Source organism: Coregonus clupeaformis, chromosome 20 (assembly GCF_020615455.1).
Source record: "Coregonus clupeaformis isolate EN_2021a chromosome 20, ASM2061545v1, whole genome shotgun sequence".
NCBI classification, from domain to species: Eukaryota; Metazoa; Chordata; class Actinopteri; order Salmoniformes; family Salmonidae; genus Coregonus; species Coregonus clupeaformis.
In genome coordinates this window covers 45300673-45307470 of record NC_059211.1, presented here as the reverse complement: position 1 = coordinate 45307470, position 6798 = coordinate 45300673, and positions in this window count along the sequence as shown.

The following is a 6798-nucleotide window of genomic DNA, read 5'->3' as shown; positions in this document are numbered from 1 at the left end:
ACTGTCAATCTCCCTCGGCCTGGGGCTCCATGCAAGATCTCACCTTGTGGAATGATCATGAGAACGGTGAGGAATCAGCCCAGAACTACACGGGAGGATCTTGTCAATGATCTCAAGGCAGCTGGGACCATAGTCACCAAGAAAACAATTGGTAACAAACTACGCCGTGAAGGACTGAAATCCTGCAGCACCCGCAAGGTCCCCCTGCTCAAGAAAGCACATATACAGGGCCGTATGAAGTTTGCCAATGAACGTCTGAATGATTCAGAGGAGAACTGGGTGAAAGTGTTGTGGTCAGATGAGACCAAAATCGAGCTCTTTGGCATCAACTCAACTCGCCATGTTTGGAGGAGGAGGAATGCTGCCTATGACCCCAAGAACACCATCCCCACCGTCAAATGTGGAGGTGGAAACATTATGCTTTGGGGGTGTTTTTCTGCTAAGGGGAAAGGACAACTTCACTGCATCAAAGGGACGATGGATGGGGCCATGTACCGTCAAATCTTGGGTGAGAACCTCCTTCCCTCAGCCAGGGCATTGAAAATGGGTTGTGGATGGGTATTCCAGCATGACAATGACCCAAAACACACGGCCAAGGCAACAAAGGTGTGGCTCAAGAAGAAGCACATTATAGTCCTGGTGTGACCTAGCCAGTCTCCAGACCTTAATCCCATAGAAAATTTGTGGAGGGAGCTGAAGGTTCGAGTTGCCAAACGTCAGCCTCGAAACCTTAATGACTTGGAGAAGATCTGCAAAGAGGAGTGGGACAAAGTCCCTCCTGAGATGTGTGCAAACCTGGTGGCCAACTACAAGAAACGTCTGACCTCTGTGATTGCCAACAAGGGTTTTGCCACCAAGTACTAAGTCATGTTTTGCAGAGGGGTAAAATACTTATTTCCCTCATTAAAATGCAAATCAATTAACAACATTTTTGACATGCGTTTTTTCTGGATTTTTTTGTTGTTATTCTGTCTCTCACTGTTCAAATAAACCTACCATTGAAATTATAGACTGATCATGTCTTTGTCAGTGGGCAAACGTACAAAACCAGCAGGGGATCAAATACTTTTTTCCCCTCACTGTAAGTATTGTATAAATGTGATGTATATGATGATGTATTATACACTATTTTGTACAATTTGATGTGTATGATGTATATTGTTCTTGTATATACTGTATGTGTAAGCGTATATACGCGTATATAACAATATAACAATGTACAGTACATATGCCTTTGCTCCCCTGTATATCTACTGTGTGTCTGTGTGAGTCAGTGTCCCTATAGAGAGCCCATCCTTGGTGCTGCCTGTGAGTGGAGTGCTGCAGTATTTCCCTCTGGGCTATGTACTGTACTCTGATCAGGCTGCTTGGCTAAAGCCAATTGTGTGACTAATTGGGATTCAGGCAGGCTGCAGTGGATAAAAGGCTCTGTGGAAGACTGGAGTGGATGGCAGTGTGGAGGGAGGAGAGTGTAAGTTATGCATAAGACAAAATACACACCATTTGTGTACAGACACACACCCACACACACACACAAATGCACACACACAACGTTCATGCACAAACACACACAGCGTTCAATTCATACACAGTGACAAAACCATGTGATGAGGTGTGTATGAAGGAGTCAGGCGCAGGAGGTAAAACACCGAAGTCCAGAGTTTATTCCGTTTATATAAATAAACGCACCAAGCGTCAAAACGAAACTATCACAAGGGAAATATTCCACCTTGGCAATAACAAATGGAAGAGTAGCTCAACCGAGCTACTCGCTCTCACAAAGAAACAATCACTCACAAAGACAAGGGGAACAGAGGGAACACTTATACACATACTAATTAGGGGAATGAGCACCAGGTGTGTGTGATTGACAAGACATGACAAGTGGAGTGATGAGAATGGGGTCGGCAGTAGCTAGTAAGCTGGTGACGACGAACGCCGAAACCTGCCCGAACAAGGAGGGGAGGCAGCCTCGGCGGAAGTCGTGACAGTACCCCCCCCACCCTTGACACGCGGCTCCAGCAGTGTGCCGACCCAGCACCGTTCCTCCGGACCGTAGTTCTCCCACTCCACGAGATACTGAAGGCCCCCCACCCGACGCCTCGAATCCAGGATGGAACGGACCGAGTATGCCGGGGCCCCCTCGATGTCCAGAGGAGGTGGAGGAACCTCCCGCACCTCAGACTCCTGGAGCGGACCAGCTACCACCGGCCTGAGGAGAGACACATGAAACGAGGGGTTAATACGTTAATCAGGGGGGAGTAACAACCTCCTTTGTAACCTCGTTTATTCTCCTCAGGACTTTAAACGGCCCCACAAACCGCGATCTCAGCTTCCGGCAGGGCAGGCGGAGGGGTAGATTCCGGGTCGAGAGCCAGACCCGAAACCGGGGCCTCCCTGCGGTGTCGGTCAGCGTTCACCTTCTGACGACGCACGGTGCGCTGGAGGCGGACGTGGGCAGCGTCCCAAGTCTCCTCCGCGCGCCGAAACCAGTCATCCACCGCAGGAGCCTCGGTCTTGCTCTGGTGCCACGGTGCCAGGACCGGTTGGTAACCCAAAACACATTGGAAGGGTGTTAGGTTAGTGGAGGGGTGGCGGAGAGAGTTCTGAGCGTATTCTGCCCATGGCAGGAACACCGACCACTCCCCCGGCCGGTCCTGACAGTAGGTCCGCAGGAACCTACCCACATCTTGATTCACCCTTTCCACCTGCCCATTACTCTCGGGGTGAAATCCAGAGGTCAGGCTGACCGAGACCCCCAGATGTTCCATGAACGCCTTCCAGACTCTAGACGTGAACTGGGGACCTCGGTAGGACACTATATCCTCTGGAACCCCATAGTGCCAGAAGACGTGAGTAAACAGAGCCTCCACAGTTTGTAGGGCCGTGGGGAGACCGGGCAGAGGAAGGAGGCGGCAGGACTTCGAAAAGCGATCCACAATGACCAGGATAGTGGTGTTACCTTGGGAGAGGGGAAGATCAGTAAGAAAATCAATACTAAGGTGAGACCATGGTCGTTGTGGAACTGGTAAAGGTTGTAGCTTACCCGCTGGGAGGTGCCTAGGTGCCTTACTCTGGGCGCACACCGAGCAGGAGGAAACATATACCCTCACGTCCTTAGCCAAGGTAGGCCACCAGTACTTCTCGGTCAGGCAGCGCATTGTACGACCGATACCTGGATGACCAGAGGAGGGTGACGTGTGTGCCCAGTAAATCAGACGATCACGGATAAGCAAAGGCACGTACTGCAGCCCAGCTGGACACTGCGGTGGAGATGGATCTGTGCGTAATGCCTGCGCTATATCCGCGTCCATCGCCCATACTACCGGTGCCACAATGCATGAGGCCGGGAGTATGGGGGTGTTGTCTCTGGGCCTCTCCTCTGTTTCATACAGCCGAGTGCGTTTGCCTTCACGTTCTTCGTACCCGGAATGTATGAGAGTGTGAAATCAAACCGGGTGAAGAAGAGGGCCCACCTGGCCTGGCGAGGATTCAGCCTCCTCGCTGCCGAATGTACTCCAGGTTACGGTGGTCTGTCCAGATGAGGAAAGGGTGTTTCGCCCCTTCGAGCCAATGCCTCCACACCGTCAAAGCTCGGACAACAGCCAGCAGCTCCCGATCACCAACGCCGTAGTTCTGCTCCGCCGAGCCGAGCTTCTTCGAAAAGAAGACACAGGGGCGGAGCTTGGGTGGCGTGCCTGAGCGTTGGGATAAGACAGCGCCTATCCCTACCTCGGACGCATCCACCTCCACTACGAACGGTAGTGATGGATCGGGGTGAGCCAGTCCCGGGGCGGAGGTGAACAGACCCCGCAATCTACTGAATGCCAAATCAGACTCAGCAGACCAGCGGAGCCGGGACAGCCCACCCTTCAACAAGGAGGTAATGGGAGCTGCGACCTTGCCAAAGCCCCGAATAAACCTCAGATAGTAGATGGCAAAGCCAAGGAAGTGCTGCACCACCTTCACAGTGGTTGGAGTCGGCCAATTATGCACGGCTGAAATGCAATCTCCCTCCATCTCCACACCTGTGGTAGTAATGCGGTATCCGAGGAAGGAGATTGACTGCTGGAAAAACTCACACTTCTCTGCCTTGGCATAAAGATCATTTTCCAGCAGTCGGACCAGTACCTTGCGAACCAGGGACACATGCTCGGCGTGCGTAGAGGAATACACCAGGATGTCATCGATGTAGACCACCACACCGCGACCAAGCATGTCCCGAAACACCTCGTTCACAAAGGACTGGAAAACGGATAGAGCATTCATCAAACCGTAGGGCATCACCAGGTAATCATAATGCCCTGATGTTGTGCTGAATGTTGTTTTCCACTCATCCCCTTCCCGAATACGCACCAGGTTGTAGGCACTCCTGAGGTCTAATTTGGTGAAAAAACGGGCCCCATGCATTGACTCAATCACTGAAGGAATGAGGGGAAGAGGATAACTAAATCGTACCGTCACCTTATTCAGCAGTCGATAATCAATGCACGGGCGTAAACCGCCATCTTTCTTCTTCACAAAGAAGAATCTCTAGGAAGCAGGTGAAGTGGAGGGACGTATTTACCCCTGCTGCAGGGACTCGGTGACGTATGTTTCCATAGCCTCCGACTCAGCCTGCGACAGAGGATACACATGACTCCTGGTAGGTACAGCGTCTACCCGAAGCTTTTATCGCGCAATCCCCCTCCCGATGAGGTGGTAATTTAGTCCCTTGCGTCTTGGAAAACGCGAGCGCCAGATCATGGTATTCAGGGGGAATGCGCACGGTGGGGTTACCGTCTGGACTTTACACCGTGGTCGCACCAACGGAAACACCTAGACACCTATCCGGACACTCACGCGACCACCCCGTAAGAACCCTCTGCGGCCATGAAAAATTGGGGTTGTGAAGTGCTAGCCACGAAATACCTAAGACTACAGGGTAAGCAGGAGACTCAATAATCAAAAAGTGATCTGCTCAACATGCGTCTCCTGTGTAATCATGGTGACTGGTACAGTAACCTCCTTAACCAACCCGGACCCTAATGGTCGACTATCAAGTGCTCTGATGGGGAGTGGAATGGATAGGGGAACCAATGAAATGCCTTGACGGCGTGCAAATGCCCTGTCCATAAAGTTCCCAGCTGTGCCTGAATCGACTAGCGCCTTACACTGGGAAACTACCAGGTGATCGGGAAAGGAGATAGATAAGGTACAGTGCGCCGCAAAGAGCTCTGAACAAGTTTGGGTGTTCGTTACCTGGGGTGATGCGTGAGTACCCTGCCTACCGCCTCCAGATCCAAAGGAACGTTGACTGCGACGTGAGGTGGATTGTCCCTTCGTGCCACCAGAGTGGCACTGTCGCTGTCCTCCTGCGCTCTCTCGACCGACGGCTCACCCCAGCTCCATCTGCTCGGGGTTAGAGTCGTCCGGAGTGGGAACGGGCAGACCCCTACCAGGACGTCCTCTGGCTGCTAGCAGATTGTCCAGCCGGATGGCCATGTCCACCAGTTGGGAGAACGATAGCATGGCATCACGGCAGGCTAGCTCCCGTCTGACGTCCTCCCTTAGGTGGCACCGGAAATGGTCGATCAGTGCCCGCTCGTTCCACCCGGACCCCGCTGCTAGCGTCCGGAACTCCAGCGTGTAGTCCTGTGTGGTCCTCGTCCCCTGCCTCAGATGGACCAGTCGTTCGCCCGCCTGAGGAAAACGGCCCGAAAACGGCCCGAAAGAGGTAAGCAAACTCCCCGTAGTCCTCCAACGCGGCACCTCCCTCGTTCCACACCGCGTTGGCCCACTCCAGGGCTCTCCCATAAAGGCAGGAAACGAGGACGGATACCTTCTCCCGCTCCAGTGGCGCCGGCCTGATGCTGGAGAAATACAACTCTAGTTGGAGCAGAAATCCCTTACATCGCGCAGCCGTCCCATCAAACGCCGGTGGCCGGGATATCTGGATCCCTCCAGGGGCTGGGTTGTAGGTGGCTGGATCCGGTTGACCAGCTGGTCTTGATAGATCGGGTCTTTTCCTCTCCAGGCGTTGTACTACCTGAAGAACCCGATCCATCGCTTCCCCCAAGCTGGCCAGCATCGAGGAATGCTGCTGGACCCTTGCCACAACTCCAGGCAGGCAGTCTTCTCCTGCTGACTCCATTCAGTGGGTGAGTGATTCTGTGACTAGGTGTGAATGAAGGAGTCAGGCGCAGGAGGTAAAACACTGAAGTCCAGAATTTATTCTGTTTACATAAATAAAACGCACCAAGTGTCAAAACGAAACTATCACAAGGGAAACATTCTACCTTGGCAATAACAAATGGAAGAGTAGCTCAACCGAGCTACCTGCTCTCACAAAGAAACAATCACTCACAAAGACAAGGGGAACAGAGGGAACACTTATACACATACTAATTAGGGGAATGAGTACCAGGTGTGTGTGATTGACAAGACAAGACATGACAAGTGGAGTGATGAGAATGGGATCGGCAGTAGCTAGTAAGCCGGTGACGACGAATGCCGAAACCTACCCGAAGAAGGAGGGGAGGCAGCCTGGGCGGAAGTCGTGACAGGTCAAGTCAAGAGCAAACATTTGGTACAAATACAATCTACTATTACCATGTATCCATGATTCTATTACGGTTACATTTATATTAAATGTTTTATCTTTGCAGGCCATTTGTCGAGTAATATCTTCCAGTGAATGTGTGTTTGGTTCTGTCTCCCTGTCTGCCTCCCTGCCGGTACCAAATGTCTGATGCTTCTCTCTCTATAAACAGTCTCACACTAGGATGCATTCATTCATTTAAGTGTAAAATGTACTGG